At 40.4% G+C, this 23,946-nt stretch overlaps 1 long non-coding RNA gene across 1 annotated transcript; it reads left to right on the top strand.

Moving 5' to 3' along the window:
* Window positions 1-1,718: 1,718 nt before the first annotated feature.
* LOC309507955 lies at window positions 1,719-10,219 on the top strand. Its single transcript, XR_014209319.1, has 2 exons — window positions 1,719-2,668; window positions 9,561-10,219. It is a non-coding gene; the product is annotated as an uncharacterized lncRNA (long non-coding RNA).
* Window positions 10,220-23,946: the final 13,727 nt, after the last annotated feature.

Genomic DNA, 23,946 nt, shown 5'->3' on the forward strand with positions numbered 1-23,946 from the left:
ATATATATATATATATATGTATGTATGTATATATATATATATATATATATATATATGTTGGGTCAAATGTGTTGGGTCAGAATTATTACAAACAAATCATATATTCCAGATACACTTGATGGAGATTTACGGATTCACATCAAGGTCCTTCCTTTCACATCATATAATTTTTGCTGATAATTTTGTTGATGATTTGTAAATATATAATATTATACGCTATGATCATATGCATATAAAACATACATTATACACATATATAATACATTCTATATTTTTTATCTTTGACTTTATAATCTAAAGCAGTAAAATTATTTTTCATTCAGATATTATAAATATACAGTTCTGAACGTTCAGGCTGTTTTAATGCACATGAATATTGCTGATCGTGTGTGTGTGGGTGTGTGAGTGTGTGTACTAGTTTGTAAGGAAATGCAATATTTATTTTTAATAAACATCAGATTTTTCTAGCATCATTGTTTGATTGCTGTTGAGTCTCCTGACTTCTGACTTCCTGAGTTGAAAATGTAGAAAGCTTTTTGTTTTTTTTTAATCTCTTTTAACTTGAAAATTATTACAATGAAAGTGACAAGAGTTCCTGAAACTCACAAGTCTAGCATTCTTACAACATATTATCTTTTCTTTTCTTTTGTCTTTTTTTTTTAAGTCAGTTTAAAGACACACACCACTTATATAATTCCTATTTATAAAAATGTAAGAAATGCTTTTGTTGACATAAAATTAAATAGTCATAATTGACATAAATTGTGCTTGCGATGTTCCTCATTTTGGATAAAAGCGTCAACCAAATGAATGTTTGCTTGCATTTGGGATCATTACGATAGAGGTCAAGCGTTGTGGATTGTAACCTTATGTCTCATTGTACACACTTCATCATTTAGTGTTGTTCTGTTCTTTAGTTTGTTTCCAGCAGTTCAGTTGTGATTCTGCTCTTCTCAGAAACCTTCAACTCTTCTCGGAAAAGTTTCTAATGATATTTTATTTTCATGAAAGGCAGACACTTTTAGGTATGTTGTAGACCTATAGAGCCAGACTGAATCATATTTACAGAGCTGCAGTGTGAATCCACAGTACCGTACAACCAGTTCAATAGCTAACCTGCCCAGATTTACATTTAAATGAAATACATGGATGAAAATCCCATGGGAACAGGATGATTATTGTGCATGGTCAGGAGATTTGATCATTTTCTTCTTTTTTTAACTATATACCTTTGCTTATCTGTCTGTCCAGTCCAGAGTAAAGCCATATTCCCACTTGCAAGTTTAAAGGGGTTTATGGGTTGTGATATTCTGCTCCGCAGCAAAAGGACTGACTGTCATTAGAGGATTATTAGTAGACTGGTAGGTTAGGGTTAGAATAAGTTGACATGTACTTGTAAAGTTACTTAGTCAGTAGAATGTCTATTGCAGGAACATAAAAATAAAGAGTTAGCAGATATTAAGCAGACAGTCCATTAATACTCTTATGAGAGTTAGTGTACAATGTTACTTATAGTCGACAGATTCAAAAGGGACCATCAAAATAAAGTGTTACTGAATATTGAATGTGAGAATAAGAACCTTTTTAAAAAAATTGTTGATTATAATTATTGTTCACATCTTCATTGTATATGTGTAGAACTTCTGTGTTTTTATGAGAAGTCAGAGGACAGTTTCAGCTTTGGTTGATAATAAAGTTCAATCAATCAATATCTGGGACTTTCAGACAAACTCAAAACTACAAATCCAGGATTCATTAACCCATTCATAACCCATGCAGGATAAAGACTGAACAGTGTGAAACATGAAAAAGTTAAGCTAAGATTCTGTTAACATCTCGGGTTAACGTGTGTAAAAAGCCTATCCTACCTATAATTGTCCTATTGCAGTGCTTTGGATTACTGTAGATAACATGAATGTATATGGTTATCATTTTGTGGCAAATACAGTATTAAAATACCATGGTATTACATATGCACCATGGTTTCAGTTTCAGAATCATGTGGACAAACCAGTCCAGACAGACACGTGTAGATCTGGGCAATGAATCAAATATGTGCTCGACTGAAGAATAGATCCTGTCGTCTTCTGTTCGGCGTGCGTAATCACTGGGGTTTATAAGCATGAACTGGTAAATGGTAAACTGGTTTTAAACAGGACCTTCAAAATCCTCAAACACCAGCGCAGACTAGAAATGGAAAGAGTGAGAGGCATGTATGATAATATGGTATTTACTGAAATCCCAGAAGAAAATCCAGAAAAAAGAAAGGCAAGGAAAAAAAGAGAAGAAAAAGCACACAGAGAACTACAGCTGAACCAACACACAGATATTCTCTTCAAAATTTTTTGTGAACGACGTCTGCATGTTCTGCTCTTCAGACCCACGAATGACAGCTGGTGGATAAGAACACTTCAAGATCAAGAGCAATATCATGGCATCTCTTCTCAGTGGACTTTCCAACATGCTGTTAACCAGCCGATTCGGCATGTGATGAATCTCTCTGGTAAACAGAATTTATTGGAAAGATTCTGTAATGAGTTTCAAGACAACTGGGAGACGATGACGGGGCATGTCGATGAAGTTGAAGCGCTGAATGCAAGAATGAACGAACTTCAATTAGTAAACACAAGACTCAGACAACAACTTCAAGAGCTGAGACAAACATGAGGTACAACATTCAATACAATAATATTCTTTTAAAACAGCAAATATTGTAGAAATGGTTAAAAATCTTCATAAAATAATCATTTTCATATCAGACAAATATGAGTTAATTGGTGTTTGTTTGGTTTATCTGTTGCTTCCATATTAAAACGGTCTTTAAAAGTTGTTCTCCCCAGTAAAACTGTAGTCAGGAATTAACAAAATGTGGAAAAAATGTTTTTGCACCATAAATATTCAACAAATCATTAAATTGAGCCAAGCCTGTCATGGTAAACAAAACCGGAAGCAATTGCAGATACTCAAAGCGTTTATTTGGCTCACAATGAAACACAAACAGTTCAGGAAGGCGGCGACTCAGGCTCGTGCAGGGACTTGATGGTCTGTGGTGCGCTGGTGCAGTGAAGGTGAATAATCCTAAATCCGGTGCTGGAGTGCGGTGAATCCAATGACGAAGAACACGAACGGCAGGAAGACAAGGCAGGGCGAACACAGACACGGCAACTCCACGGAAACTCTTGCTGAGTCCCAATTCGCATACTATCCGTCCTAAATAGTATGCGAAACTAGAATTAGTACGTCCCAAATCGTAGTATGTTGAAATGAGTATTCCAAAGAGACCCGGATGGTCTACTATTTCCGGTTAGAATTCGAAGTGCAGATCAATGCATACTCTAACGGCTAATATTGCCCACAACCCATTGCGTGCGGGAGGGAGGAGCTTTGCGGGGATGGTGGTGATGTAAAGGCAGTCGGATGCAGCAGCGGAGATCATGCGCCCTCAGTTTTTAAGTGTAAGAATTCAAATGTTTAACCCTAATTAAAGTTATATTTTATTGTCTCGTAATATTAATGGGTTTATGTTGTGCCAATAAAGCACCGTGTTTATCTTGTAGTGTCCGATGAAGATACTGAGCGCCTCATTGCAGGCTACAAAACAATAAATAAAAAGGCTCTAATACAGTGTCATGCAAGTGTCTTTTTTATGTATTTCTTTTGATGTTTCTGTCTGACTTATTTGTAGTAATACTGTGGCTGTACGAATGTTAACTTTATCAGTCCAACCAAAGAAACAGGGTTACTACACTTTTACTTTAGTAAAAGCATGGTTCATTTTCATCTGGGTATTTTTAAGTATTATACATAAGTATAAGATTAAGTATAAAATACGTTAAACAATAGTTACACTATAAACTTTAAATATTTTAACTAGGTAGCTTTCGTTACACACATTTGCACATGAACGTCAGAACCAGCAGCCTCACAAACGACCTGCGTTTGGTTGATCTACGACGACGCCCTGCTTCACTCCTACATTTGGTAAAACACATTGTAAATGTATTGTGGGAAAAAAGATGGGAATAGTACATAAAATTATATTGGATATATAAGAATGAATGAAATGTAAAATGTTTTGTTAACAGTCGCGGTGTGCGTAACTAGGCAACCACGTTCTCGTTTACGTTGCATGACGTCATCAAAGTATGTCCCAGAACGTGCATACTCTTTTGCTACACACTCAAAAGTATGTACTTTTTCATCACAAAAAAAGTACATACTTTTAGGTCGTAGTATAAGTAGGCGAATTGGGATTCAGCCACTGACACGGCAATCACAGGACCTCAACAAACAATCCGACACTGGAACAGAGAATGGTGTGAGTATATATAGGGAACGGAAATGAATCGCAGCAGTGAACAGTGATTGTGATGATGATGATTATCAGCTGGAGCGCTGACGGACACGTGAGCGGGACAACGCCCACTCACACATAAACAACATAGACACGAGACAAGAAGGAACCAATGCATTCAACAACCGTGACAGTACCCCCTCCTCTAGGAACGCCTCACGGCGTTCCCAGACTCCCTTACCTGTCGATTGTAATCATCGATAAGAGAGTGATCCAGGATGTCACGAGCCGGAACCCAACTTCTCTCCTCCGGACCGTAACCTTCCCAGTCCACCAGGTACTGGAATCCGCGTCCCCTCCGCCTAGAGTCCAGAATGCGACGGACCGAATAAGTTGGTTCCCCATCTACGAGACGCGGTGGTGGGGGAACCGGGGCCGGCGGATTAATGCGGGAAAAAAAAACGGGTTTGATTTTGGACACATGGAATACCGGATGAATTCTCCTGTACACTGGAGGAAGGTTGAGGCGGACTGCCACCGGACTGACAATTTTGGTGACAGAAAACGGGCCAATGAATTTAGGAGCCAATTTATTGGATACGGAGCGGAGCGGAATGTTCTTAGTAGAAAGCCACACTTTGGAACCGACGACGTATACGGGAGGTCTAGACCGGTGGCGATCGGCTTTGGCCTTGGTGCGCGCCCGCACACGGAGGAGAGTCTCACGGGCTCTTGTCCATGTGTGGTGACACCTCTGGACGAAGGCGTGAGCGGAGGGGACCGCGACCTCGGATTCCAGACTGGGAAAAACCGGTGGCTGGTATCCTATACTACACTCAAAAGGAGATAGGCCCGTAGCTGACACTGGCAACGAATTGTGGGCGTACTCCACCATAGGCAGTTGTTGACTCCAGGAGGAAGGATTCCTGGCAGCCGTACATCGCAAGGTTCTCTCCAGGTCTTGGTTGGCTCTCTCAGTTTGACTATTGCTCTGGGGGTGAAACCCGGAGGACAGACTGACCGTCGCCCCCAGCAACCTACAAAACTCTCGCCAAAATTTGGACACAAATTGGGGACCCCTGTCGGAAACCACGTCTGTCGGGAGGCCATGTAACCGAAAGACGTGATTAACGACTGCAACCGCAGTCTCCTTGGCTGAAGGTAATTTGGGCATGGGAACAAAGTGGGCTGCCTTCGAGAATCGGTCCACCACGGTTAAAACTACCGTGTTACCCTGGGAGGGTGGGAGGGCGGTAACAAAATCTAGTGCGATATGGGACCAGGGTCTTGAAGGCACCGACAGCGGTTGGAGTAACCCATCTGAGGGTCGATTGGACGACTTGCCAATAGCACAAACTGAGCAAGCCAAAACAAAATCGTGAACATCGCGAGCCATAAGCGGCCACCAGAATCGTTGTTTGACCAAATAGAGGGTGCGACTAACTCCTGGATGACAGGCTAGACTAGAACAATGGCCCCACCGAATAACATCTGGACGTAGTTCCTCCGGCACAAATAAGCGGTTTGATGGGCACCGGATCGGAGGCGTTACCCCTTCTAGAGCCTTCTTGACTCTCGATTCGACCTCCCAAGTGAGCGTAGAGATAATTAGGGTCTCAGGAAAAATACGCTCGGGAGTAGGTGCGTGTTCGGATCGATCAAAAATACGCGACAAAGAATCGGGTTTGATGTTTTTGGAACCCGGACGATACGAGAGAGTAAAATCAAAACGGCCGAAAAAAAGTGCCCACCGAGCCTGCCTGGAGTTCAACCTTTTGGCGGATCTAATGTACTCCAGATTCTTATGATCCGTCCAGACGATAAAGGGTACCCCGGACCCTTCTAACCAATGATGCCATTCTTCCAAGGCTAACTTGACCGCCAACAACTCCCTGTTGCCAATGTCGTAATTTTGTTCGGCTGGTGATAAACGATGAGATAAAAACGCGCATGGATGCATCTTGTTGTCTGAAGGTGAGCGTTGAGAAAGAACTGCGCCTACCCCCACCTCTGACGCGTCGACCTCCACCACAAACTGACGTGAGGAATCAGGGGCGATCAAGATGGGAACCGAAACAAAGCGGCTCTTGAGGTTGGAAAAAGCAGTTTCGGCTGCTTCCGACCACCTGAACGCAGTTCTGGGGGAGGTCAAGGCAGTCAGAGGTGCGGCTAGTTGGCTAAAGTTGCGAATAAAACGCCGGTAGAAATTGGCGAACCCCAGAAACCTCTGTAGGGCCTTACGGGAATCTGGGTTTGGCCACTCTACCACAGCCTTAACTTTGTCAGGATCCATACGCATACCCTCAGCCGACACGATGTGTCCTAAGAAAGGGACCGACTGTGCATGAAAAGCGCATTTCTCCGCCTTGACAAAAAGCCCATTCTCTAGCAACCTTTGGAGTACCCGTCGGACGTGCTGCACGTGTTCCTGGAGAGACGAGGAAAAGATCAGAATGTCATACAGGTAAACATAAATAAACTGATCGATCATGTCTCGCAGCACGTCCTTGACGAGCGCTTGGAAGACTGCAGGACTGTTGGACAAACCGAAAGGCATGACCAAGTATTCAAAGTGCCCCCTAGGGGTGTTGAAGGCAGTCTTCCATTCATCCCCCTTCCTTATACGGACCAAATGATAAGCATTACGTAAGTCCAGTTTTGTGAAGATGGATGCTCCCTGCAACCTCTCGAAGGCTGAAGACATCAGCGGCAAAGGATAAGTATTCTTTACCGTGATGTTGTTCAGCCCCCGGTAATCAATACAAGGTCGCAGCGATCCATCCTTCTTCCCCACAAAAAAGAACCCCGCCCCCGCTGGAGATGAGGAAGGCTGGATGAACCCGGATGCTAGAGAATCAGAAATATATTTCTCCATAGCCTCCCTCTCCGGAACCGAGAGTGAATAAATCTTGCCCTTAGGCGGAGACTTACCTGACAGTAAATCTATAGCACAGTCGTAGGGACGGTGCGGAGGGAGAGAAGCAGCCCTTGACTAACTGAACACTTCCCTCAGGTCACGGTACTCTGCGGGCACGTTTGATAAATCCACTGCTTCCTCCTGCAACACAGGAACAGAGACAACAGAACAGGCAGACACAAGACAAGAACTATGACACTCAACGCTCCAGGCTGATATGGTTCTTTGTTTCCAGTCAATGCGGGGGTTGTGTAGATTGAGCCAGGGGTGACCCAAGACAATGGGTGTGTGATGTGAGTCCGTGATGAAAAATGATATTGTCTCTGCATGATTCCCTGAAGTGATGAGCGTGATGTTCTCGGTGGCCTGGGAGATGGTTGGTAGTGACTGTCCATTGAGTGCATGTACGGTGATTCTCTGAGGAAGTGTTCTGAGTGGGACTTGAAACTGTAGTGCAAAGGTGCGATCCATGAAATTACCTTCAGCCCCGGAGTCCACCAGTGCGGTGCAGTGGTGATCGTGGACAGACCATCTAAGTCTTACCGGGAGGATGGTGGATGTAGATGAGGACTTTTCGGCGGAGATCCCACCCGATAGTAGCCTCATGCTTACTATCGGGCTTGGCCTTTTACCGGGCAGTTGTTAGCAAAATGTCCCGCTCCCCCGCAGTATAGGCAAAGGCCAAGGGATCTCCGCCTCTCCCTCTCCTCCCGGGAAAGCCGAGCTCGACCCACCTGCATGGGCTCGGGATCGGAGGGACCGGCCGCGTCCATGCCGCTGGACCACTGATGTTCCACCCCTCCACGAGGCAGGCTGGGTGGAGCGCGTGGTCCGACCCGGGCTAGTCGGGCGTCCACCCTCAGAGCCAGGTCGATCAATCCGTTGAGTGAGGGGGGTAGGTCCAGGGCGTAGATCTCCCTCTGGACGCGGTCGGCCAGCCCATGCAGGAACCTATCCCACTGCGCTTCCTTGTTCCAGCGACACTCGGCCGCCAGGGTCTTGAACTCGATGGCATAATCCGAAACTGATCGTTCCCGCTGACGTAGTTCAGATAAAGCCCTGGCAGCCTCTCTCCCCGCGACCGCGCGGTCGAAAACTCGTCTCATCTCCGAGGAGAGCTCCTGGAACGAGGAACAGCATGGCTCTTGGTTTTCCCACACCGCCGTCCCCCAAAGTGCCGCTCTCCCAGTCAGTAAAGTGAGTACAAACGCCACTTTGGACTACTCTCTCTCGAAGGTTCGGGGCTGGAGAGCAAAATGCATGCTGCATCGAGTCAAAAATGGCCGGCAAAAGTTTGGCTCACCAGAGTATGGCTCAGGAGTCGGAAGGCGAGGTTCCGACTGGGAGGCGGGCATCGGTGGTGTGGGAGGGACGGGCGGTGCGGCTGGCGCAGCGGGAGGTTGCAGCTGTTGAAATCGCTGGGTCAGCTCGGACACCTGCGTGACGAGAGCCTGAATCGCGCGCGCCGCTTCTCCTTGATAGCGGTCCTGAGCGTCCATCCTTTGAATACTTGCACGAACAAAGTCATCCATCGTTGCTGCGGCGTCACCTGCTGCTTCCATGGAATGGTCGGATTGTTCTGTCATGGTAAACAAAACCGGAAGCAATTGCAGATACTCAAAGCGTTTATTTGGCTCACAATGAAACACAAACAGTTCAGGAAGGCGGCGACTCAGGCTCGTGCAGGGACTTGATGGTCTGTGGTGCGCTGGTGCAGTGAAGGTGAATAATCCTAAATCCGGTGCTGGAGTGCGGTGAATCCAATGACGAAGAACACGAACGGCAGGAAGACAAGGCAGGGCGAACACAGACACGGCAACTCCACGGAAACACTGACACGGCAATCACAGGACCTCAACAAACAATCCGACACTGGAACAGAGAATGGTGTGAGTATATATAGGGAACGGAAATGAATCGCAGCTGTGAACAGTGATTGTGATGATGATGATTATCAGCTGGAGCGCTGACGGACACGTGAGCGGGACAACGCCCACTCACACATAAACAACATAGACACGTGACAAGAAGGAACCAATGCATTCAACAACCGTGACAAAGCCACTCAGGACCATAGCTAAATAAACATTAACAAAAATGATGTGGGGAAGTTACTTATGATCCATATTCTTTCATAAAGTTAAATGAATGCTGAGAAAACTCACATCATGTACCTTCAAGAAGACTAATGCAAGTTCTGTATGAATCACTATTATTAATGTGTACGAGTTGTTTCATAAAAACAGCTGTTCTGTTTTACTGAGAAGTAGTTTATGTTTGCTCTGTAAATATACTGTAGATATGAATCATGAATATAACAAGTTTATTTGTTTCATCTCTTCCCCACAGCGATCATGTCTTCACCTGACGGGAACCCTTGAAGACCTCAAGATCTGCCGCTTTTGACCAGATTTAAAATATGAATTTCTTGTATTTCTCTTTTCTGTCATTTATTAAAGACAGACAACTGTGACAAAACTGTGAAATCTGTCTCACAGCTGTCAAACTTTACACTATAGTGAATATTTTCTATGGTGTGGTTATTGTTGAAAGTCAATTACTGTATAATCACGCTTAACCTTGATATCTGAAAGATTATGGTATGTGGGCAAACGAACTTGTGAAACCTTATAAAAGGTTATTTTCACTGTTAACACACATGAACCTCTTGTGGCAGACGCCCCCGTGACAGGACATGATGTCACACTATATGGGGTAAGTTGTCACAGTGGATCCTGCTATTAAACTACTATAATGGATATATAAGTGGAGTTTTACTGTGTTCAGGTGTTTTTTCAACAACTATTATTACATTGTTCTGTGGAATCCTAGATTCTGATTGGTCTATCTTGCCATCCACTGGTAAGTTATTCCCCGATAACTTGATAAAACTGATAACAGGCTCATCCGGGTCACTGAAGTCAGTGCTGTATACGCTCGCTAGGAAAGTTTTTTCTTTGTGAAAGTTTTCATTTGGTGACCTAATAAAATATTAAAACTCAAATCAATATTTTGTGTACAGTTATTTAATGATATCCAGGTATTGCAGACTCTCTCTCTCTTGTTTCATACAAACGCAGCTGCTGCAACTATTGTTTTGTACACTAATGGATTATAAGATAGCAAACACGTACGATTTTAAATCTTAAATCTTGTTGATTTTCATCTCAAATCAATATCTCTTATCCCCATAATTATTTATGTGGTGAAATACCATCTAATAAGTAGTATGACTTCACCATATCCTTTAAATATCCTTTGAACTTAACGGCTCTCTCCGCGGCCGGGAACTTTGCATATAAAGAGCTAATAAGATATTACGACTCAGATCAATATTTCATGTCGAATTATTTACTGATGTGGCAAATATCCGTGTAATAAGTATATCCAGCCGGTTGTTATCTCAGGATAAACCCCTTCAGGCTGAAGCAAGAACTGATCGTGATCCTGTCTGGGTCTATTCTGAGATAACAACTGGCTGGATATACATATTATCCCTTATAGTGATTGACTATTACTAAAGTCACACACACACACACACACACACACACACACACACACACACACACACACACACACACAAACACATACTTTTTTCAAAACTCTTCATACAGTCTGCACTAACAACATACATTTTTGCCAACAGTTTGATCAATTTTGATCAACAGCTGATCTCACCTCCAAAACTCACTTAATAAAACATTTCACTTATGTCTCAAAATCAGCTTTTTCCACCATAAAACTGGCAATGTTCTTATTCAGAAAACATGCATTGCCATTCATAACACACTGACCTAAAAATGAACTTTTATTTTTAAAGTTTGAATGATTTTTTACATAAATCAGTATTTCATTATAGGATTATAGAATAACATATTTTAATTTACCTGACTTTATTACATTATATGTAACAAGAATGAATGAGAAATACAGTCATTTGTTTTTGTTTTTTCTATATTTTAGCATTGTAATTTACTTGCAAAAAATCCAAAAGTTGAAAAGAATTCCTGAAGCAGCAATAATTACAACAAACACACACACACACAAAACTATCGGACACAAAACTAACTACCGGAATTCTACAACTACTATAATGGCCATAGCAGTCATTCTGACCGCTCATACATTATTTGCATATAATTTCAATAAGCTATATCAAATCTAAGAATAAATGAATTAACTTACAAAAACATCACCAATATGCATTTCAATGCATAGGTAAAACCTTTATGGGCACATATGAAACGCATATGCCACAAGCTGGCCAAAACAGTCATTCTGACCGTCACGGGAAAAGAATATGAATTATTATTTTCATAAAATAACAATGATAGAATAAAATATAGACACATTTAGGAAAAGTCAGGGTCCTATAGTTATATGTTTTATTTTATTACATTTTTTAACAAAGTTATTACATTGCAACATTTTAAAACAGTCAAAATGACTGCCTTGGTAGTTATAGTGTTAATAGTAGGCTGCTGCCACCACCTTTAATTATTTAAACCAGTTTTGGACCATTTGTAATCTAGACAAGGAAAAATCGTTTATTCACAAATACAGGAGTTACAATAGTCAATTCTAGAATAAATAAAAGCATGGATCGCAGTTTCAAAGTGCTTAAAAGAACACTGTAAAAAAAATTGCTGCGATTATTTATCACAACTTAAAATCCAACATTGTTTCAACTTTAAGAAGTATGTGTTCATGCTTGACTTAAAATATTAAGTTTAGTTAACTTTAGTTAAGTTGGATATTTAAGTTATCTCAACAAATTTTAAGTTGTTATAACTAATCACAGCCACATTTTTTACAGTGAAAGAACATATTACGCCTTGGGAGTATTGGAGAATGCAAATATTGGAGCATGCAAATAGGCAGTTTTTACATCCACCTTGTGGAGGTCATTATCATATTGTGCCGTCATTTGCATTAAGGTGCGTACTGAAGTGATATTTGCTGTTGGGAAGAAAGTTTCTTTGTAATCTACACCCATCACTTGACTATAGCCTTTTGCTAAATATCTGGCCTTGTATGCCTCAGTCTGATCTGCATTGTTTTTGACAGCATAGACCCATCTACCCCCCACTGCATGTTTACCTTCAGGTAGTGTAGTTAGAGTAAATGTGTCTTTTTTTAAGGGAATCCATTTCATGTTTCATGGCCCTAGCCCACATCTGTGACTCACTTGAACTCATGGCATCCTTGAATGTTTGTGGTACGTCACTCACTCTGTAACAGAAGTCCACATTGGTCAGAATATGGTCATCACATTCAACATCAGAAACATAATCAGACAAATATGGAGCTCTTCTGGTTCTCTTAGGGTAATGTGTACTGTGATCAACTCCCTCTTTCTTTCTCTTAGATGCATTTTGAGGTTTATGAGTCTTTTCTGGGGTCTGATCAGTCACATTTTCTGTTGACTGGATACATATCTTTCCCCATGAAAATCATCATCTGACATTGAAATGTCAGTCTGTGTCTGGTGTTCAGTTACACACTTTGTTACAAAACTCATAAGCCTGAGCTTGAGAACTTTTCTTGTGTCTGGATAATAGACCCGGTATGCAGGGCTGCTTTTGTCATACCCTACAAACATTCCTTTTTCACATCGTGCATCTCATTTCTTTTTGTCCTGCTTGTATGCGTAACATACAGAACCAAAAACAGAACCAATAAATTCGGTGCCGTTGTCTGATCTACACTTGAAACTGTCTTTAGCTACTGGGTCAACGGCACCAGCTAGATCTGTGTGCACTAGTTCAAGTACAGCCTTAGCTTGTGTATCAGGTTCCCTGTTTCTACTCTGAACAAATTTACCTTGTGTGCAAACCTCACAGTTTAGGTTAGATTTATCAATCTTTCCCTTGATTTTCATTCCCTCAATTACATCCTGCAATTTGGAAACATCATCATAATTGCAGTGGCCGAGGATCTCATGCCAGGTTTGAATGTCATCCGTTACAACTATCATTGTCCTGGTTGACAGTGTTCAGATAGTACAGTCTGTTGTATTCTTGAATGTGAAATTTAGTACCGCTCTTGTGAATGAGTTCATCACGTCCTTGTTGGAAGCTTATCGAAGCTCCATTCTTCGTTGTAGCTTTAACAGAGAAGATGTCCTGCGGGTACGATGGGATGTATAACGCGCTCCTCAGCATCGCCTTCACCTGTCGTCCCTCGTTGTCAATCAAACACACCTGCGCATCTCCTCTTTTCAGCGCCACTCCGCTCGTTCTTGTCTCGTCAGCCAACTCAATGTAGTGTTTCTCCGGCTGGAATTTGTCATCAAACTTTTTTAATTTTTCAATGTCCGTAATAATGTGCGATGTCTCACCAGTGTCAACCATTAGTCCCTTTCGTTGCACACTGTAGAATTGGCAGTCACTCGCTCTAAAGACAAATGCGTGTTTGTCGTTGTCCTCTTTATCAGCGGCTTGTTTAACATTGTCTCTCTTTTTGCGTCTGCAATTTTCATCTTTATGTGTCAAGCTATTACAGTAATTACACCACAGTCTTTTGTGATTTTAGGTCGGGCTAACACAGGCTTTGTGCCGCAGTTATAGCACGTGATGTCCGAGTCTGCTAATGTTAAGCCGGGTGCACACTGTGTGATTTATAATAGTCCTTTACGATTGTTGCTTGTCAGACTGTATGAACATGATCATCGCTGTAAGTCATGTCACACTGTAAGATCTCAGTTGTCATTGATGTCAGACAGTCCAGACGCGTTAAAAACGGACGCACTGAAAACTTGTCCAGAGTTTTACATCATTAATCAATGGCACAGACGGTGACCTAGTGAGCTCCGTTACACACGGGATTGAGATAGTGGCTACAAAGAAATCTCTAACGTTAATTTTAGTCATGGCTTGTCTTGAAAAACGAAGAGAATTTGACGCTTGTCGTAGGAGAATCACTGCAGGACTGAGAGACAAATCTTATGACACTGCCAGAATTTCGTCTGAGGTCAAATTTGATCGCAACGGAAACATGTCAAACAAGCGATCAAAGACTTCTGATTTTAGCCAAGGATCAGAGGATTCTTTTAGGATTCGCTAAATTTGTCTCAGACGGCCAAATCGTGGCCAAAATCGCACAGTGTGAACCCGGCTTTAGTCGTCCGGAGCTGAGGCACTCGCTCTCATCACGTTATCATCACTCGCGCTGGTGTGAAACTTTCACGTACTTTCAAAACTTCTCAACTTGGTTTTGAACACTACAAACGTTATGTTTTCATCACTTTGTGTGATATGGATGGCGAACGGTTTAAACGAGTCTGGCACACCTTTCAAAATCATCGCAATTAACAGTCCATCACTGAGACTCTCCTCTGCATTTCTCAGAGCTGTGATTGCGGTTTTCTCTCATTTGCCATTTTCTGCAGTGACGTCAACTCTGTGTACAGGAGGATTATTCACGGTTTCCTTTACCAGCGTAATAACCTCTCAAAATCTCTCTCATTACTAGAGACAAACTTTTGTCATCCAAGTATTGAATCAGCTCTGCATATGCTTCCTCGTTTTTATCGCCATCATCATCCTCTTGTTCCTCATCACCACGCGCGGGAGGCTCTGATAATATTGTGTCCTTAGGCCTAGCAAACGCAGGTGGCCTAGAAATTTTGTCTCCCAAAGATTTCATCTCCGTCGAAATACAATCTACTCCATCGGTTACCTGCTTCTCTCCTGGGCCCATAACCTGTTGGCGCAGCCATTTTCCTGAATTATAACCGGTTATTTTAGCAAACTATACGGAGGAAAAACACACAGACGTCACTCGGTATTCTGTTGGACCGGAACCTCTTTTATTAGCATTTATCCATTTATGGATAGCACACACACGTGACATGAGCAGTACGAGGGCACACATTACAAACTTTACCAATAATACATTGGCTGATGCATCATCATCCTCCTCATGTTAAACTTAAATATGTTACAATTTTAAAAGTAAATGCACATTGTTCTTTAGTGCTGCATCTTCCCCATCTCCACCTATACTATTGTGTCTGTGTGTGAGCTGTAACTCATCGTCTCAAAACAATTGTTTTCCTGAGAATTGATTCATGTTGACTCTATAATAATATGAGAGCATGCATTACTGTACAGAACAGCAGTTTATTTGTTTCATCTCTTCCACACAGCGATCATGTTTTCATAAAAGAAGCCCTTGAAGACCTCAAGATCTGCAGCTTTAGACCAGATTTAAAGCAGACCAATTATAAATCTACTTCTATTTCTCTTCTGTCATATTCAAGCCGGACAACTGTGATTAAATCTGTTGCACTTTTTACTCTAGTGAAAATTTCTCAGGATGTGGATATTAGTCAATCTCTGTATAATCAAAAACTTTATTAAAGTCTCAACTACAAAAAAAAACTGTTACTACACTGTTAACACACATTACCCTCTTGTGGCACACACCCCATGACAGGACATGATGTCTCGCTGTATGGGATAACTTGTCACATGGAACCTGCCATTAAACTATTATAATGTATTGAAGTGTAGTTTTACTGGGTTCAGTTGTTTACCCAACAGCTATTAGTAATTGTCTATTACTAAAATCTCTCTCCCTCTCTCCTTCACACACACACACACACACACACACACACACACACACACACACACACACACACACACACACACACACACACACACACACACACACACACACACACACACAATCCTACAGAGCAAACCTGCAGAAACTCTCCACACAGACACGCCATTAAAAGTATTAGACAGCGCCCTCTTCTGGATTGAGTTTGTCCAAACTACAGTGTTGATGTCCTATGTATCTTCTACAAATTAAAAATTCGAAGTTATATATAAATAAATAAATAAATTAATTAATTGAAGTGAGTTTTACAAGAAAGTACTACTTCAGACTTACTTCAAAATGTAACGTCTAACTCAATGAGCTACTTGCCGTTTCTTTGTAATTATTTGTGAAATGTACAATCAATTTCTGAGAGAAAATAGTTTCAAAGTAAATCCAACACTTTTTTTTCAGTGTTGCAATACTTGACCTGAATAAGAAATTTGAATAAGAAATACTAAATTTATAATATACTGTATATATATATATATATATATATAAGCTGTGACGTAAGTACAAGTACTGAATGGCCGATAACTTAAAAATGTAGTAGCCAAATTGGCCGGAGAGGGAAAAAGTTAATTTCAAACTCTGATTTTGTCCATTTCCTCTTTTTAGTTTCTCCTGATCCCACCCTGTTCTTCCTTTCTCTTCTCTGTTGTCCTGTCTAAGCACATCTTTGTATTTGACTACATTCACAAAATCTGATATATTGACACTTTGAGCTTTGTGTTTTGAGGTTTGTTCACTGAGAACTGAGATTCTGTTAGAGAGTCGTGTGACTAAACCCTTCTGGAAAACATGAACATGTTGATTCATTTTCAACTTGGCAAATCTGAGCTGGGTTTCCGCTGAGCAAGTTCCTGCTTTCTTCCCTTCGTCTTGTGATGGAGAAGATCATATTTCATAAGGGAGAAGCAGAAATGACAGAGACATGAAGGATCAGATGTTAGAAGCATGACTGAAAGGGAAGAAAGGAGACACAGAAGCATCCAGATGTTCTCTTCAGAGGTTATACACGAGACCGTCTGCATGTTCTGCTCTTCAGACCTCCGGTGGACTTGATTATTCAGAGACGGGCACCATGAATAGTATAATCTGAGATATTTGCGTAATCACTAGAGTTTATAAGCGTGAGCTGGTTAACAACAGCTTTAAACAGGAGCTTCACAATCCTCAAACACCAGCGCAGACTAGAGATTATCAGTGGGGGACGAGGTCAGGGACGGGTTCAGAGACATCTATGGAGGAGAAGATGCTACAACCTGGAAAGACAATAGACGAAAAACATACAGAGATAATCAGCTGGACGGAAATGCAGATGTTCTCTTCGGAGTGTATAAACCAGTATATCCACCACTTAGGGAAAATCTACATAGTCTTCTCTTCAGACCTGAAAGAGATCCCATCTGGTGGATGATAATCATCAGAGACCAATATACAAAACTCACTGTTCAGTGGACTCACAGACGAGTTACAGAGCCAGTCCGAGACGTGATTAATGTCAGTGGAAAACGGGAAGATGGAAATATTCTGTCGTGAGTTTTCAAATCATCTGCAGGAGATTAATAACAATCCTGCCGGAAACAGTCCTGTCGATGACCATATTGAAGATCTGACAGCAAGAATTCAAGATCTTCAATTAGAAAACAAAACACTTAGAAAACAACTGCCTAAACCATGAGGTACAGTATAATACAATCACACTTGTTGTTGCATTAACTAATGTTAACAAATACAACTTCTGGTTTTAATAATGTATTAGTAAATGTTGAAATTACCATTAACTAAGATTGATAAATGCTGTGGAAGTTTTGTTCATTCCTAAATTTAAATAATGTTAACTAATGAAACCTCATTGTAAAGTGTTACCCAAAGTTCTGTATGAATGTACAGTATTATTCATGTGCACATAAGGGATGTGATTCCTCTTTATAATTAATTAGAGATTTATCTTTGACTGGTAGAATATTGCTATCAAAGGCTGAAGGGTTGTCTAGATTATCTTATACAGCAATGGTTTCAGATGCTCCAAAATCAATTATTAGGCAAGTTAATAAGAAAATGTACAATTTTATTTGGAAGAATGGGCCACATTACTTAAAAAGAGGTATATTAGGCAATTTATTTCATCAAGGTGGTTTAAATGCCATTGACTTTGAAGTTTCTAATATTGTCTTTAAAATTAAATGGATTCAGAATTGTATCAAATCTAATAACAAATTGTGGTATTATATCCCAAATCTATTTTTTTAACCACATTGGCGGTATTAAGTCTCTCCTCAATTGCAACTTTGATATTAATAAAGTCCCTATTAAGCTGTCTAACTTTCAAGGTCAAGCTCTGTTATCCTGGATGCTGGTGTACAAACACAATTTCTCTCCCCATAGATTTTTGATTTGGAATAATAAAGATATTAAATATAAGTAATATATATATTTTTTGGAATATTGGTTTAGAAACAATATTTTATTGGTGACAGTTGCTTTGCCATGATGGTCACTGGCTTTCATATGGAGAATTTCTGGATAAATTCAAACTTCCGATATCTGCAAAGGATTATGCAGTTGTTTTTGATGCAATACCTTCTGGTCTCCTTCAGTTGTTGCGCTCTGCTAATGCTGTCGAGGTTTCAACTTGATGTTAGAGGATATAAGTATTGTTGATAAAAAATATAATTTCCTTAGACAGATTTGTTGTTCATTTAGAATTCCTCCAGCTAAAATTTTCTGGAATTCACGCTTCCAGGACATTAAGTGGGAGGAGGTTTTTATGGTTTCCAGGAGATACGGTGTCATTAATAAGATTTGTGAGGTTTCATTTAAAATTATGTATTGTATTTATCCAGTTAATCAGGTTATTTTATACTATTATTTTTTTTATTTAATTATTGTATGTTCTGTTACTGAATAAAGCATAAAAAAAAAAAAGAATAAAAAAAGAGAGAAGCTGCGCTGGCATTTTGAAAATTTGAATTGGAGATTGATTTGGACTTATAATAACAAATATTGTATCAATAATAAAGTTTATGAAATATACGTTAAAATTATACATTACATTTATCCAACAAACCAGTTCCTAAAAAGGTATAAGAATGACCTTTCTGAATCTTGTGTATTTTGTAAAAAGGATACTGAAACTATTTTATCGAACTATGTTTTTTTTTTATTATGACAAAAAAGATATAGACAAGAATCACGTTTTTATGTTAAATCTTGTATTACTTGGTAAGTTGTATATACACAAATGTAAATGGTCTGAAAGGAATCCTAACATTTACCATTTTAAGGCTGATATAGCCTACTTTTGAAGATTTACTTTGAAACATTGCAATGACTCTCAAACCACAAAGCAACTATAAAAAATTCCTCTGTATTATTCAATGTATAATTCTGGAAATAATAATAATAAAATAAAAAATAAAGAGAAGAGTTCTCCGGCTACTCTCTAATCGCTCTAGCGGTACTTTGATGACATACGTCACAGTCACGTGGCGTCGGCGCTGTATCAAGTCGGACAAAATTTCTAACTGGCATGCACGAGAAGCACCTGGCTGCAGCCTGCAGATTTGGGCGGGGGTGCACCTGGGGCGGGGCTGCGCCCACAATGCTTCTCATTGGTTAGTGGCAAGTGATGACGTCGATCGGGGCCGGGCCGCACCTGGGGCGGGGCTGCACGTCTCTTCCCGCCAACATCTCTTCTCATTGGTTAGTGGCGTGAAGTCATGACGTCGATTCTAGCATGTTTTAATTTCCGATGTTCATCGCTGCATACATGGATTTCTCGGCGACGTCATCACTGCTTGCGCACGCAGCCAAGAGGCAAAAGACCCGCGGTCTCCGTACCGGAGTAAAGGATTTAGGCTAGTAGCAAAGTGGTGGTGTTGTCGCTAAGTCAAAATGCCAAGGAGTTGTTGCGTAATTTATTTACATGCAGGCCTATCTGTTGTGTTTTATCTTCTCATTTAAATTATACGTGTTGTAAGTAACTCCAAATCTAGGCGAATGGAAGAATGGGACAGAAGGAGGAAGTTGTATGTTGTATTCTTTCTATTCATAATTTGACGAGCTGCACATGACCACATAGCGTAGTTGTATGCATCAAGGGATTTGTATGCTCTAATCATTTCTCTTGTATACACACTTGGTGTCTGAATAAGATAATTATATATATATCAGGCCATACAATTGACCCTTCGCAAAGACCCGCCCCCCTTAGTTACTGTCACTATGTCCGACAAGCTACGCTGTTCTCACGCCACACCATGTTCTCACGCAGTGAAAAATACATCGCGGAGCAGAGAGGAGACTGACAACACGCTGACAGACAGGACAGACCAGGTTACTTTTCGGTTACTTTTGATATTAAACATATTAAACAAAGTCTCACCTTTCAAATTTGGTCATTTTTAAAAAGAAATTTAAATGGTACATACTGTTTTGTGGCTCTTAAATGTGTCTGCCAGATCGCTGAAGAGCATCAGTTAAAGCTGCTCGTGAACCGATCATCTCTTCCTTCTAGTTAATTTATAGCATCAAATAAACATGAATGAACATTAGAAGGAATGTTGTTTTAACCGCGGAAAGGCGTCAGTACACTCCGTTTTTCAAGTTCAAATCCTCCCATGTTGTTATCTGCTATCTCTCCTGACTGCTTTGTCGGACAAAATGGCGGATGGTGGATTATGATTGGTTAGATTGCCTGTAAATCAAGCTCCCTGCGAAGGGTCAATTGCTGGCCACGTCTTGTCATCCACAATCCAAAGATCGTCATGTATTGCGTAGGGATCCGGCAAGATCTCACCATTGCTGAGAGTACGTTTTTTAATATAATCGCCACGGTCGGAGGTACTAATGGCTTCCCACATAATCCATCGTCAAATCTTTGATTTACACTAAAGTAACATTATATGTGTCATGACATGTTGCAGATCGTAAAGTAAAGTAAACAAGGTTAACTTATATAAAAGCAAATTCGGGCAGATGCTGCCCTGCTAACATTGGCTATTACATAACTTAGTCTAACATGATAATTCATACATGCATCACAGTATGTCCGGATTTTGATTCGTAAACAGTTGGACGTTTTACATATTAATATGAGACACAAACAAACAGATCCAACTCTGAAATTGCAGTTTATTATTGAGTCAACAAGAAATTACAAACAATGTGAAATCTTTTTATTTATTTATTTTTATTTAACCTTTATTTACCCAGGTAAGCACATTGAGAACACTTTCTCATTTACAATGGCGACCTGGCCAAGATAAAAGCGTCGAGGTACAAAAGTTACACATGTAAATACAAGACAAAACAGATCAAACATTTACAAATTTATACAAGTAGTACAAAAGGTGTCAATATATTGAGATAATGATTATTAGATAAAACGGCATTGCTCTATGCCATACAATCAATAGACATAAAAAACAGACATAAAGACAGCCATGGTATATTAAAATATACAAATACATATATTAATGACTAAAGTGTGAGTCGGGTTAGCATGTACAATGGTCTGACAATGTGTTTGCTAATAATAATTTGAATGTGGATAATGGGACAATGGATTCAAGCTTCAGAGATTTTTGAAGTGTATTCCAATCGTTAACAGCGGAGAACTGGAAAGAAAGGCGGCCAAAGGAGGTACGGGCTTTAGTAGCAGTCAAAGTGATATACCTGCTTGAACGAAGGTTCATAAAGGGGGTAGCTCTAGAGATTAGTGATCTTAAATAAGGTGGGGTTTTACACAGTAGACATTTGTAGATGAAATGATACCAATGTTTTTGACGTTGGGTCTGTAATGAAGGCCAGCCAATTAAACTATAGAGGTTGCAGTGGTGGGTATTATATTGAGCATTGGTGACAAAACGGATGGCGGTATGATATACAACATCTAGTTTACTAAGGAGAGAGTTTGAAGCAATTCTGTAAATAATATCACCGTAGTCAATAATTGGAAGGATGGTCATTTTCACGAGAGCGAGTTTTGCTGGGAAAGTAAGAGAGGCTTTATTACGGAATAAGAAGCCAATCCTGGATTTAATTTTAGTTTGGAGCTGATTAATGTGGGTCTGGAAAGAAAGAGAAGAGTCTAACCAAACCCCTAGGTATTTGTAATTGTCTACCTGTTCTATAGCAGACCCATCTAGTGTGGTAATGCTTAATGGGCAGGTAGGTACAATGTGAGATCGGTTAAAAAACATACATTTAGTTTTGGTAGAATTTAGGAGCAGTTGAAGGGAACGGAGTGAATGCTGTATATTATTAAAACTCTCTTGAAGATTTTTTAACACAGTGTCCAACGACGGACCAGCCGTATAAAGGATGGTGTCGTCTGCATAGAGGTGGATCAAAGAAACACCTGCAGCAAGAGCAACGTCATTAATATATACAGAAAATAGAGTCGACCCTAGAATTGATCCCTGAGGCACGCCCATGGAGACAGCCAGAGGACTGGAAAGTAGGCCCTCTGACTTAACACATTGAAACCTGTCAGAGAAATAATTTGTGAACCAAGCAAGGCAATCATCTGAGAACCCCAAGTTCCTTATCTATCAATTAAGATGTTATGATTGACAGAATCAAAGGCCTTGGCCAGATCAATAAAGACTGCTGCACAATAATGTCTTTGATCAATAGCAGCTATGATGTCATTTGTGACTTTAAGTGTGGCTGAAGTGCACCCATGACCGGCTCGGAAACCAGATTGCATTTCGGAAAGACTATGATGAGATTCGAGATGGTGAATAATTTGTTTATTAATAATTCTTTCGAAGACCTTTGAAATGCAGGGAAGAATAGAGATTGGTCTATAGCAGTTTGGATCTAAACTATCCCCTCCTTTGAATAAAGGGATTACTGCAGCAGTTAGAAATCTACGTTAATTACAATGTTCTTTTACAGAACTCGGCATAACAGCTAGCGGTTTTCTGCCTCCTGGATGCGCGCGCATCCGGTATTGTTTGTATACAAGAAACCCGTGTATGGTGAGTACACAGGTAAGCTACACTTTTTTTTGTTCTAATTTTATTTACATTTTATTTTACCATTTTTAATTCTGAAGTGGTGTTTAGTGTTATGTTAAAATTAAGTGGTGTAAAAATGAGATCGTGTAACTAACTTTACTCATCATATCACACAAATAACTTGGGCAGCATAGGTCTAAGTGTGTGTGTAGTGTGTGTGTATTAATATATAAATATAAGGTTATGAAAACCTTCAAGCTTTTAAAACTATTTAGAACTATATAAAACTTTATTTAGAACTTTCAGGATAGGCTTTCTCAAGCCAAATTAAAGTTTGTGTTGACAAACTTTTTTTAACTAGTTTGTTGTTCATAAACAAAGTAAGTCTCTTATAGCCTGGCTAACGTCAGACCTCTTTCTCTTTGAGACGTGGTCTGGATACCACATGTTCATTTTCTCGTATTTGAGGCGTGGTTTACGTTCATTGGGCGCTACAAATGTCTATCAAATGCGCCTGTACGTAGCTCATAGCCAATCGTTTCAATTATACCAGATGACGTATGTAGAGCGACAGATATTCAACGAAGAAGACGACAATGGGTCAGAGATTTTTGTGTACACCAGAGTCCTGCACGGGTCCGATTTTTTAAATCCGCACCCGCCCGTACCCACTGTGCTTAAAACAGCACCCGACCCGTTTCCCGACAGCAGCACTAATTAAAATCCGCACCCGACCCGCTTAAAATAGAACCGACATATATATTGACACACAAGTCATCTGCAACCAACAAAGAAACATAACATTACACAAACAACACACTCCAACAGAACATAATATAATAGCTTAACCAAGACATGAAAAATAAATGTTTTACCTTCATGTGGTTACAGTAGCAGGTTGCGCAATAATTTGCTTTTCTCTGCCACTCTGTCAATCACATCATCTGTATCCAGTCTCATGAGGATCTCCTTCTCTGTTCCCATCAACATGAAGGCTTCCAAATTTTCCTCTCGCATTCTGCTCCTTAGACGACTCTTGATGAACTTCAGTGTCGAGAAGCTTCTTTCACATGCCACTTGTGTGCAGGACAGGGTCAACAAAAATTTGTAGGCCAACTGAATTTTGTGGTATGCATGTGAAAAAAACTTCAGCTGCT

The sequence above is a fragment of the Leuciscus leuciscus genome (genome assembly GCF_965113295.1).
Source record: "Leuciscus leuciscus genome assembly, chromosome: 10".
NCBI classification, from domain to species: domain Eukaryota; kingdom Metazoa; phylum Chordata; class Actinopteri; order Cypriniformes; family Leuciscidae; genus Leuciscus; species Leuciscus leuciscus.